At 43.5% G+C, this 13,349-nt stretch overlaps 1 protein-coding gene across 1 annotated transcript in view; it reads left to right on the top strand.

Annotated features, from left to right (window-relative positions):
- Nucleotides 1–3,857: 3,857 nt before the first annotated feature.
- The window catches only part of LOC138527237 (galactoside alpha-(1,2)-fucosyltransferase 2-like), a 284,795-nt gene continuing 275,303 nt past the window's right edge, over nt 3,858–13,349 (top strand). Inside the window, exon 1 of the mRNA XM_069638353.1 lies at nt 3,858–3,922. The gene's annotated coding sequence lies outside the window, so the exon portion shown is untranslated. The remainder of the gene's footprint in view (nt 3,923–13,349) is intronic.

Here is a 13,349-nt window from a genome sequence, read left to right as displayed (position 1 = left end):
ACCGAGTTAACTTCACTGATGCCAACCCATTCAAGTGTCTTTAAAGAGGTAAGTTTGATTATAGTAGTCTTTGAGGGCCTTTGCTTTCTTGTGGGCTATTAATGTCCTTCATTGATTGTTTCCCCCTTAGGTATGAAGAGGTTCGCTGGGTGCGCTTCTTGGGTTCGGCTCCTGCCGGGAGTTATGGACGCGTAGCGTATAAAGAAAGGTAGGTTCAGCGCGAAGTGCGGCACGCTAATGTCTTTTTGGGCTAACCTGTATTCTTTATTCCTTTTCAGGTTACGATGGTCTTTCTGGGCGTGCAGTGTTTTCCGGAGCGGAACCGGCCAAGATATGCCCGGCCAGGTGAGGAGATTTTGGTTACTGCTGAGATTGCCGTGAGTAACCTGTTTAACGTTGTCCCTTTTTCTCTCCTCCCTAGGTGCTTCGTTCCTGTGCAAGCGCAATGTCCTGAAGATGCTGCCAACGGGATGGAAGACTGCGAGCAGCTGGGATCGAAGGATGGAAGACTGCAGGTAAGATGGAACGGCTAATAATGTTCTTTTGTCTCCTCTGCAGGTCCGCGATTCCAGGAACGCAGGGTGATGGTCTTTGAACTAGGTGAGAGTTACGCTGCTGGCTGCAGAATAACGCGAAGCTCGTTCTTTACCTTGGGTGTGGTTTGTATAGCCTACCCTGTAATGCAGTCCAGGTAAAGTAGTCTGGGCTACCACACCCTAAAACACTGCACCGCACAGTCTGGTTCTTAGGGACTAGACTATGTGGGTGACTCCATGCTGGCTGCAGGCCTCCATATGAAAAGTAGTCCCTTCAAGTCCCATTCCAAGTATGAGCCTGGTGCCAAAGGCGCCAGGACTGACTCCAGGAGAGTCTCCGGTGACAATGCAAGGCCCTTGGGGCCCCAGATGAACCCTGAGCCCTAACCCTACCTGGCATGTGGCCATGCCAGTGGGGTTCTGGTTCACGGGTCGTGACAGTTTCGGGCACCTCCCTCACATCCTGTCCACCCTAGACACCCTGGCACCAGAGGAGGGCTTCAGCACTGAAGCCAGCCAAAGGCCAACGAACAAAGGGACCAAACCTGGTTTGGTGCGCAGAGACAAACACAAGAAGGACCTTTCCTAAAAGAAATGGCGAAAAAAGTCGACCGGAGTCAGGCGCCATATTGAAAAACATGGCTGACCCGATTTTTAGCTACCGTTGTTAGCGGTCGGGGAAAAATCATGGTAATTTGATTTAAACCACTTCCAGCAGCCATTTAAACTAGGAAACGGTAACATTACACTGTTACATGAGTGTTTTGACTCAGGGGTAGCTAGGCAACCCCTCCAGCACTCTATAGTAAGATAGTGTGTGCAGGGTCAGTAAATTTAAAGAGACTAGTAAAGTCAAGCTCTGGGAGATGGTAGTCAGTCCCAGAGAAGGAATTTAAACCGTGGGGAGTCTGAAAGACACCCCTGTGCCACTGCACTGAGGGTGCTGTGTGACACACAGAGAAAGATGATGCCTAGGGAGGTGTTTTAAAACTCCATAACCAAAGAACACAAAAGTAAAACACATTGAAAATGAAAAGTTCAATGCCCCAAAATATAGCAAAAGAGCTGGAGGGCTCTAAAGTAGAGGGAATTTAGCACTTGTGTGAGAAATCTCCCTAGCAAGGGTTTCACCCGGATATCTGGTTATATGTCGCTTATCCGCTTTTTAAAGTTTGCACATAAAACAGACCAATTTATTTCGGTTATTTTGGCGTGGCCCTGAGAAAGCAGAAAATGGTCATGACCAGTTTTTTCCCTTTAATTCTGGGGTTTACACTCCCCCCACCGCATACACACACAAACACACATTCATGTTCATTTCCCGAAATCTTACACGCACATACACATTACAACTCACATGACTCACACACTACACGCACACTCACCTGACACTCCCGCAGCTCGTCCGTCCTCTGTCTCGCTGTGCCTGTCAGCCCCTACGCGTGCACTCGGGTGCGTCGCAGGGGCTGACAGATCGATTTAGAAAGACCGCTCTGCTCGGGCACAGGGCGGTCTTCCTAAATCGATCTTTTTTTTTTAAAGAGCTTTATAAAAACATCTTTTCACTTAGTACTCTCACTAGTTACACCAATTAATAATCACAGAAAATATGACTAGGTAAATATATGTCCAATGTAATTTAAGGAATAAGTGAATCAGCCCACACGTCTTTCAACCCTCACGGGTCTTCCTCAATGCTAAACCAACACAAAAAAAACAAATATACAAATGTGAGTAAGATTGGGAAAATGTTAGACAAGCAGAATGAAATAATACATGTAGAAATTTTTTTTTTCGGTTGACCGCCTAGATGAGAGAGGAAGGGGGCAGGGGATGAGATAAGAACAAACTATTCGTATGTGAATATTACATCACAGTTTGTGACGTTTTAACAAAGGACCATGGCCCTCATTCCGAGTTTGGAGGTAGTCATGGCTCTATCAGCGCCATGACTACCTCCAATACCGGTTCCGACTCTGGTTTGGTGAAAGGGGGACTTACCGGTCCAGTCCGACCTTGGTGGGACCGGTAAATCCCCATTCACCAAACCATTCCCCATTCCCATTTGCACCCACATAGGGCTCAATGGGAATAGGGAGGGAGCTAATAACGGTACCGCAAATTGCGGTACCGTTATTTGCTCCCTGGTCCCTTTGCGGCTCCCGCTAAGGCCGCCTGGTAAAACCAGGCGCCCATAGCGGGACCCGCTAAGGGACCTCAGAATAGGGCACAAAGGGATTACCGGCACTGTTGTCCTTAGCGGTGCCCGGTATCCCTTTGCGCCCTACTCGGAATGAGGCCCTATGTCTGCCTCCAGCCACTTATATATATACACTGTGCATGTCCTTCACTGACATACTCGGCCTCATTACGACCCAGTCGGTAAGGGATTACCGATACCGGTAAGGGATTACCGGTACCGGTAATCCCTTACCGCCCTATTACGAGGTCCCTTTGCGGGTCCCTACCATAACGACTGGTTTTACCAGCCGTTAAGTACGGGACCCGCAAAGGGACTTTGAAGATAATTACGGTACCGCAATTTGCGGTACCGTAATTACCGCCTTCCCCATTTCCATTGAGCCCTATGGGGGCAAAAATGGGAATGGGGAAGTGCCACAAAAAAAAGTACAGAGTCAAGTGTCCCCTCTACCCCCATGTATCAGTGCCTAAGGGTCTGGCTGTATATACGTAGAGGGTAAGACATTTTTTGTAATGCCTGACCTCACCTACAAGACAGAATTGGGCTCTACATTTACAAAATCAGACCGATTGGCTTTGCCACTACTTGCTCTGACTGTCCTTAGGTGTCTGACATGGTGTCAATTCGTCGTGTCATGAGAACTCTGTGGGCATTTGTCTGGAATATATAGTCACTTTGAAAATGTAATGACGCTTAACTTTTCCCTTAAATTTCCCCTATTTTGTATTGCTCTAATGTAAAAGTTGAGCGAATTCGTTTAAAACGAATGAGGCAGGAAAACCCCTTGGTCTGCTCAAAGTAAAAGCCCACGCATCTGCATTCCTGTGATGAATTAGCGACGGTCACCCGTCCTCGTCCGACCTCCTGAGCATGTTGGGTGATGGATGTGAACACGGGGAACGCAGGTGAAGAGTTACTTCAGTGACAATGCCCCTCTCTGAGGGGTGCCTTAAGCCCTAGCACGATCCCCTGAAACAAACGAGCACTCATCAGCTAGCCCTGATGCCTGGCTTCCGGTCAGAGACGGCTCACTGTGGTGAATCTAGGTCACCAAACAAGGCACTAGTGTGTTTGGGAGGAGTCGGGGAGGGTGCCGCTGGGAGTATTTTTTGCAGGGATTCACACACACTCACTGTCAGGCGGCAGACCAGGATACATGACTGAAGTGCTCGTTGGAAATGAGGTGAGTGAAACAAAAGCTTTTCAATTATAATTATTTTTCTAGGAATAAAGTCCAACTATCATTGTAACCAGAGCCCATGAAACAGGGAGCACTGAAACGAAGGCGTGCAACGTGAGACTGACGTTGACCGTGCCATACACCGCCAAGATTGCTTTCTGCTTGAATACGAATTAAAATGAGTGATGCGCCGTGAAAATGTATTTTTTCTGTTTTTAATAAATGTCACCGAGTATCAGAATTTACTAATTAATCTCTTTTAAAGTGCTCACCATTTTGGCAAATACGGGCACTGTGGCACGAGTTGCTATAGTGATTCGCAGAGGATCACACAATTCATGACAACTCCAGTAGAATACACTCATTTCCACATCTGCCCACTTTGGTGGAACTAAATCCCTGATCTTCCCATCCATGTTTTACCCTCTCATGTCTCGTATACAAATGTGGAACATTACCAAACAATCATTAGATAAATCCACCGTATAATATAAAATCATAAGTGAGGATTTTATGTAACGTTTTTATGTAATGATTGTTGTAACGCTTGTAGTTGTGGGGTCATCGTATGTCCTATAGACATGGATGTGGTGTCATTCCATTCCACATTTAGCCCACTTTAATGGTATGCTGTCCAAATCTGGAATTCCTAAGGCGTTTGCAGTTTATTCACTGATGAAGTTGTTTATAAGTGACGATTTTGTGTAGCTTTTATTTTAACGATTTAATTTGGGGTCATTGTATATCCTAAAGAAATGGGACTAGTGTCATTCTGTTCCACATTTTGCCCACTTAAATGGTATACTTCTGCTCTCCAACATTTACTCTAACATTCCCTCTGTCCTCATCCTCCTCGATCTCTCTTCTGCCTTCGACTCGGTCAACCATACCATCCTGCTCAACCGTCTCTGTGAAAACCTGGGTGTCACTGATCGGGCTCTGGCCTGGCTGTCCTCTTTCCTCTCAGATCGACCCTCCCAGGTCCAACTTGGGTCCTTCCTTTCATCTATCTTCCTCTCTACCTGTGGTGTTCCCCAGGGGTCTAACCTCTCGCCCTGGCTTTTCAACCAATACCTGGCAACTGCGTTGCCACTTTCTGCTCAAATTTCCAGTGCTACGCTGATGACACTCAACTCATTTTCAGGATGCCCACTGCCACCTCCTCTACCTCTCTCATCTCTGATTGCCTAACTGCCATTCAAGATTGGTGTGCCGCCAATGATCTTTGTCTGAATGCCAGCAAGACGGAGATCCTCCTCATTGGCACACCTTCACCATCCTTTCCCCTCACTCTCTGGCCGGCCTCCCTTGGCCCTCCTCCTACCCCGCACCTGCGAGGCTAAGAACCTCAGGGTCATCTTTGACTCCACTCTTTCCTTCTCTGCCCACATCTCTGAGGTCTCTAAAAAGTCAAATTTCCGACTGCACCTCCTCAGAGGTACTCTGCCTTTCCTCTCCTTCCCCCAGAAGCTCATGGTATCCCAAGCTCTAGTTTTCTGTAGCTTGGACTATTGTAACAGCCTCTTTCTAAATCTACCTGCCTCTACTCTCCGCACTCTGCAACTAATCCAGAACAAGACTGCAAGACTTATCCTTGGCCTCAAGCCCTCGGATCGTATCTCTCCAGCTCTGAAATCTCTCCACTGGCTCCCAGTGGATGCAAGGATTACATTCAAAACCCTCTGCATTGTCCACAAGGCTTTCTGGGGCCTGAGTCCAAAATACCTTCAGCTATCCCTCCACAAATACCTCCCCTCTCGAGCTCTTCGCTCCTCTACCTCCAACTCCCTCAGGGCCAGTTCCCTGCTGATCTGTTCTCTCTTGGCACCGTGCACCTGGCCACCCTCTGTCCTTTGGGCCCAGGTACCTGCTCACCCTGCCACCCTCCCGCACTGCCTACGGGCCACCCCTTGCACTGGGGTCTGTATCTGTACCCATACAGCCCCCCCTTTTCTTCCTGCACTTATCAGACCTACCCTGTCTGCTGCCTTAAACCTAGCACTTGCAAATTGCTGGCTGCATTACCATGTTTGTTGCCTTTATTATTTATTTATTGTTATGTATCTGTTTCTCCTCTGCATCGCACTTTCCATGCACTTTTCCCCTCCCCCCTCTCCCATGCACTTGCGCGTTCTCAATGTCACTGGGCCTAGTAAGATCGCTGTTTTGTTCTCCCCTGGTCCCCTCCCTTGCCTTGTCGCGCACTGAAACACTTGTGTACGAGCGCGATAGAAATAAAATATCAATCAATCAATCAATACTGTCCAAACTGCAATTCCTAAGGCATTTCATGTCCATTCACTGGAGTTAATTCACTGATGAATTTGTGTATGAGTGACGACGTTTCATATGAGTCTGGTGTCATTCTATTCCAAATGCATCCAAATTTGATGGTATACTGTCCAAATCTACAATTCCTAAGGTGTTTGAAGTTTACTAACTGACATTAACTGTGAAGGTGTGTGATGAACTTGTGTAATTGATAAGTGGAGGTACCGTAACACTTTGAATTAGGGTCATTGTATGCCCTAAAGAGATCGGTCTGCAGTCATTCCACCCCTCATGTCTCCAACTGTGCTGGTATCCTGTCCAACTTTCCAATTCCCCAAAGGGGGGCTGTGACATAGTGAGCCCTTGGTGGAGTATCCCCAAAAGCGACCAAGCCGCCAAGTACGATGCGCATCAGTCGCCGGGGGTGGGGTGGAAGGACCAAGCGAGCTCCTCCGGGTGTTGGGCGTCAAAGGTGCCAGGGGAGCGTAGCCCCCCTATTATATAATAAAACAATTGTTTGCAACCCTCCCTTCATTTATTATCATTTAAGTAATTCCTCCCTTAATCTGAACGCGTGAATAGATTTCCATGCAACATTGCTGTTTTATGTGCAAAAATTACACCGTCCATCTGGCAAATTCAAGTTTAATTATATTCATCCAAATTAAATGTGTGTGGAATGTATTTCCGGGAGTAGACCTATGAACTCAGCCATTGTTTATAGATGTCTGTCCTGAGGTGGATGGGATGCTGGTTAAGCTTCTGGTCTGCTTTCTCTCGATTCCGAGAGGTCGCCATTTCGACTCCCAACTGACCCAGCAGCAGCTGCCTTCTGATTTGTTTTGCTGAAGCTGCTCCTTAAGGTTAGAGCATCCTGTGAGATACAACTTTGAGGTGCTTCCTGGTATCTCAGAGGCTCCCCTGCTGTGCATTACACAGTCCTGGTGTCAAATAAATGGGTTCAATCGAAATTGCTTGTAAAATGTAGGCTGCATAATATAGTACTGCCCCATAGGACACTGACTATGTCCTCATCTGCTGTAAAAAGCAAAGCTTTTCAGCTAATTTGCATACCCATGTTTGGCTGTGATCTGGAGTTGAACTTCCAGTGATGGCTACTAGGTGGAGGTCTGCGCCTGTGACTTTTTTGCTGAAATGGACTATTCGTTGCAGTCCGAAGGATTTTTTCCAAACCCACCAAAATGTTAACTGCAAATTAATCAAAAGAATGAACCAGAACTTTTGCTGCACACAATCATATGCTCTTACCATAACAGCGGTTCCTGCTTACTTCTGCCAGCACTGCGAGCCGGTAAACGCTCTTGCTGGTGCCTAGGAGCCCGTTGCTTCCTGGAGGAGGCGAGGCTGGGGACACGCACGTCACGATCACGTGACTCCCTGATCGCCTTTTAACTACGAGACAGCCGCCCGAGCGGCGAACTTTTGCTGCACACAATCATATGCTCTTACCATAACAGCGGTTCCTGCTTACTTCTGCAGCACTGCGAGCCGGTAAACGCTCTTGCTGGTGCCTAAGAGCCTGTTGCTTCCTGGAGGAGGCGGGGCTGGGGACACGCACGTCACGATCACGTGACTCCCTGATCGCCTTTTAACTACGAGACAGCCACCCTTGCGGCGTTAAGCCCGATAGGTGTAAAGGGCGCCGACTGTTCTGCGGCTGTTTGGCGCGCTGTGGACGCAAGTATAAAGGTTGAGATAGTTAGTAATAGTATTCTTCTCACCCAGGCGGCTTAGACTTGGTGCATGTAACCAAATTCGTAAACATACTGTAAGATAACCAACTGGTGGGGGAGAGTCGGTTTAAAGCTTGCTCCTTACACTGCCGGGCACCCTCATACAAGGTGGTCTTGTGGAATATTGCATCTGTATCTCCTTACTGATGTGAGATTGGTGTTATATCTGCTTGGCAGTTGTGGTAGATAGCTACCCTTGTTTTAAACTCCATCTAAGTAGTGATCTCGTTATATAATACGAGTCTCAAATTGCTCCCTTTTAACAAATATTTTTTATATTTTGATTTTGTTTTATGGTAATATTGCTTGAGGCACCTTGTTTTACTGATCTCTTATTGGTTTTAATCTATTGAGATTATGTTATACATTTCTATTTATATTGAAAGGTGTGTATTGTGAGCACTATTTTACCTCTGGAATTGACGTTTGGTTTTATAGACCAGTGAAACTCTAAATTGACCTACTGTTTGGTAGGCTAGAAGTTGGTGTCGTATAGACATTCTGTACCCTCTATTATCATGGCCCCAAGCCCATGTACTCATAATCTTAGGTCAAAAAAAGGCAAACAAAGTACACCAACAACTAATATAACAATGGTAACTAGGAAAGGGGGGAAAGGAAAAAATAATAGGAAGGGAGAGAAGAAAGAGCTCGTTGGTGAGATTAAAGATATACCTGGTCAACCCAAAATACTTAGTTTTTTAACTATTAAAGAAAAAGTATTGGTACCTGACACTGAACAACCCCTCCTTCTCCCCTCTAACAGTTCAATGATTGATAATAATTCTTTATTGACACTAGTGCATAATCTGAGGCGCCAATCAATGGGAATATATAAGGACCATAACATTTCTGCAGTGGAGGATATTGAAATGAATAATATTATTGGATCTAATCTATCTGACACTCCAGATATGACTAAATTTGCACAAGAAGAAGATATCGGTAATGAGGAAGAGGTGTCATGGAATCCTACAGAGAACTCATTTAATAATTCTCTTAATAGAGATATGAGTGGGATTAATGAAAACCCCCTTGAGGTTGGAGAAAAATTTGATGCACTCACCACTATGATGGATGTTTTAATGACCATCTGTACTAAGTTGCTTAAAGAACAAAGGGATATTAAGGTAATGGTACAACAGAATATAGATAATACTAGATCCCTTGAGATTGGGGTAAAAGAATATTGGGGGGGGAGTATCCAATGGAAATAAGTGATGATCTTGGAGATTTGAGCAAATTGATCTTAGCGGCTGAAAATGAAAGTAAGAAAGAACAAGCCCTGTCTACTCTACCCCCACAGGAGTTGCCCAATCCTAGGGATAACACATCAGAAGAAATAACCCTGAATGAGAGTGTTGTTGTAGTAACAGTATCTCAAGGTTTGAAGAGATGCACTAGGCGTAAAAAGAAAAATAGAAGGCCCACTCGGAAAAGGGTGGCGATGGCTAAAGTCATAACCACAAAAAAGATTAAAAAGAACACGATGGCCTTAGCAGATACAGCTTCTCCAGACTCTGAATGTGTAGAGGTGGGGAATCACTTTGAAATTATTGAACATCAGCAGAAATTGGACTTAGGTAAAAAAACGAAAACAAAAAACGGGGGTTTACAGGACTGGTTAAAAGGAAATAAGCAGGAGCTGGAGGAATTCGGACCCAAGGATAGGGCACTTATGGGAACAATTTTAAATATGTTACAATACCTCGGAATAGTAATGATATGACTCTTACAAAAACAGAGCAGGAAACATATATTAGGGAGATGGAGCGTCTGGTCATGCACAGTAATTATAAAATTGGCATGGCTAACTTAGTTGGAATGAATGAAGAACCTCTGTTTCCAGTGGGAAAAACCATAAAGATTATAGAAAGGGATGCCACAGATGAAAACCCCTTTCTAAACCGGGCATGCCTATTGAATAAATTGTCATCTATACCGCAGTTACAAAATATTGATACAGGGGACATTGAATCTATTATACTACCAGAAATTGGCAGTTGGGAAAACTGGGTCATTGCCCGATTTAGATCTGCTGTGTTTGTTGACCTTATACGTGAAAACTCCAATGGAATATGGGGGAATTAATATGAAATTGTGATATGTAACTCTCCCCCATATAAAAACATCAGTGCAGCAAATAGGGGTTTGGAGGGGTATCCTCAAACAGGTTTTGAATCTGGAAGTTATTTAAAGGACACAAACATTTTGGAAGGAAATACCCCATGCTCAAATTGAGATGAGGTATACACTAATGAATATACCCTTCTCTCTTGGAACTGTAGGGGTTTTAACTCCCTTTTACACAAGGATGGTATAAAACTACTCTTGGAGAGTGGCATTTTTACCCTCCAAGAAACTTGGATTACTGGGGAAATCTTATTGGATGGATATAATATATGGCAAAAACCTGCCGATAAGGGTGAGAAGGGTCGCCCATATGGAGGGCTCTGTATAGGGATAAAAAATCATTTTAATTGTAAACCATATGAGAAACATGGGAGTCTCTGGAATGTCATGTGTGCATCTATAAATAGAGGAAGCCATACAAGGAAACTTCTACTCATAAATATCTATTCTCAACCTGATGGGGTCAACTTTCCAGAGATTGGGGAGTATCTCAACCTAACCCTTGATAGTTGGACTCTGGAATCTCCTGATTCTGATATTTGTATAGTGGGAGATTTTAATGCCCATTGTAATATAGTCGCAAAAGATATGAATAGGTGTAAAGAATTGTGGGAGGAAACTGCTATATTTGCTTCTATAGAATTACAGGATTGTCTAGGGGTTGGGGGGAAAAATCAGCAGACCCTACTAGGCTGTCGATGGATGAACTTGATGTTTGACTGGGGGCTTACATACATGGAAACAAATATAGGTACAGGGGATAGGAACACCTGGTCTAATGGAAAGGTTTCTTATAGGCTTGACTACATGTTCGTTAATAAAAACCAAAGACGCACAAACATCTCGTTCGAACATGTAGATATCCTGCTGAGTGATCATGTACCTCTCCGGGGTAAATTTAACTGTGACCCAAGACCCCAAAGATGGGGAGGGGGCGAGGAGATGAATATGCAATTTTCAGCCAGTGGAAATAGGATTACTTGGTCTGATAGAAACCTAGCCTCCTTTAATGGTCTGTTTGATCGTTTAGTCATTGATGGTCACGACATAGCTTGTAATGGACTTAACTCTATTACCAATCTGTTGGGTATGATACGTCGTACAAACAGTAATATCATTCTGAAAATTACAAAGGGGAAAAATCACACACATAAGTTCGATCAAGCAATCTATGATAGGAAAAAAGAGATGAAACGCGATATTCGGGAACTTAAGCAGATATGTGACTTAGATGATAAAGAGAGAAGTAAAAGAATAAGTAATATAAAGACACATTATAAAAATTGGATAAAGGATTATAAATACAATACCAACAACGCAAATTGGAGATGCATATATAAGTTATGTAAAACTCATGACTCAAAAAAATGTTGGTATCTATATCGCCAATTTTTAATGGATGAAGATAACAGGGAAATTAATGATGTTGGTCAGGAGGTTTGGAAACAATACATTGCTAATCTCTTTTTCAAGACTAATCACATATCAGCTAATACTAGCCTAAATCCATGGGGCATGGCCAATATCCCCTTTGATATTATTGATATTCTTAAAGTGATCTCAAAAATGAATTCCTCTCGTGCCCCAGGGCCGGATGGGTTGGCTAACATTCCTATAAAACAAAACCCTAAGAAATCGGCAGGTATCTTTCTCCAACTATTCACGAGTATATGGGGAACAGGTATTATACCGGAAAGTTGGAGGAAAGCTATTGTCGTCCCTATTTTTAAAAAAGGGGACCGAAAACTGCCGGATAATTACAGACTTTTAGCAATGGCGGATAGTAGCTGCAAGATCTTTTGCTCCTTGTTAGTAAACATCTTGAATAATTGGATAGAGGAAAATAGTTTACTCTCTATTCAACAAACGGGATTTCGAAAGGGATATAGCACCCTGGATAACTTGACCATGCTGAACTACATCATAGCCAACTCAAAGGACAAGGGGGAAAAATTATATGTATGTTTTATAGATTACTCGAAAGCTTTTGACTGTGTTAATAGGGGACTTTTGTGGGAGAAATTGAGAGTGAAAAGATTTGCCCAAAAATCCTTCATTTTTTGGAGGAAATGTATAGGGATACTACGGTGACCATCTGCTTGGGTAAAGGAAAGATGTTGTCATCTGAGATTAGAACTAACACCGGTCTTAAGCAGGGTTGTGTTACCTCTCCTATACTGTATAATTTATATGTATTAGATATGTGGGAGAGTTTTAAGACCTTAAACATCTTCCCACCTATTGTGGCTGGGAAACCTATATGTGGACTTATGTATGCAGATGATACTATCGTTATGGATAAAACTCCGATAGGACTGCAAAGAATGTTGAATGGTTTATCTGTTTACTCGGAGGCCAACAACCTCAATATTAATATAAATAAAACAAAAATTATGGCATTTGGAGTTACTAAACAGGAAAAGAAAAGGCTTATTTCCAGATGGCATATTAATAATATCAAATTAGAAGTTGTTGATGCCTATCCCTATTTGGGGATGCCCATCCTGAGTAAACCATGTATTAATTTTTTCCAAGAGCCAGTTAATTTAAAAATTTTAAAGAAATTGAATGTGATAAGGAAATACATGGCCAGTAAGGGTGGCCAGTCCATTGAAGGTTTTTTAGAAATATATAAGTGTTGTATTATTCCCGGAATCATGTTCGCTATAGAAACAGTGGAAAGTAAATATCTGGGTAAATTAGACCAACTCGAAGGGAAGCTTTGGAGACCAGTTCTTGGGTTGCCCAAAGCTGTGCCTATACAAGCAATAATATGCTAGTTGGGGATAATTTCCCTCTCCACGTGGTGGAAAATAGGATGTTGTAAACTTTATTTTAAAATAATATTGGGGAAAGGGGGGAAAGAAAGCCTACTTGGTCTCATAGGAAGAAATAAGAGCGAAGGCAGGTTTAAGAATTCCTACATGGTTAGTTTACAAAATACAGTACTAGCCTTTCTTGAAATTTTAGGTTTTAATGAGCTCACGGGGAAGGACAATATTGTACGTATCTTGAAAAATCTCAAAGAAAAAGCATGTATTTGGGATTTGTGTGAAAATCAGTCCTATTAATATAATATCCCCCGATATACAATGTATGCTCTTCAAGGTCTTAAACCAGCCACTCCGAAAACAATATTTGTTAAATACGGGAAATAGGACTCTGAGGAGATTTATTTTACAGTTACGTATGAATACTCTCCCATGTAATGAAACTATTGGGGCTTGGGCAAATATACCCCGTGCTGAAAGATTGTGCAGGCACTGTAAATT

This window comes from Ambystoma mexicanum, chromosome 1q, assembly GCF_040938575.1.
Source record: "Ambystoma mexicanum isolate Mex_15411 chromosome 1q, UKY_AmexF1_1, whole genome shotgun sequence".
Lineage (NCBI taxonomy): Eukaryota > Metazoa > Chordata > Amphibia > Caudata > Ambystomatidae > Ambystoma > Ambystoma mexicanum.
Note: the sequence above shows the minus strand (reverse complement) of the source record. Positions and strands in the feature narration are given on the sequence as shown.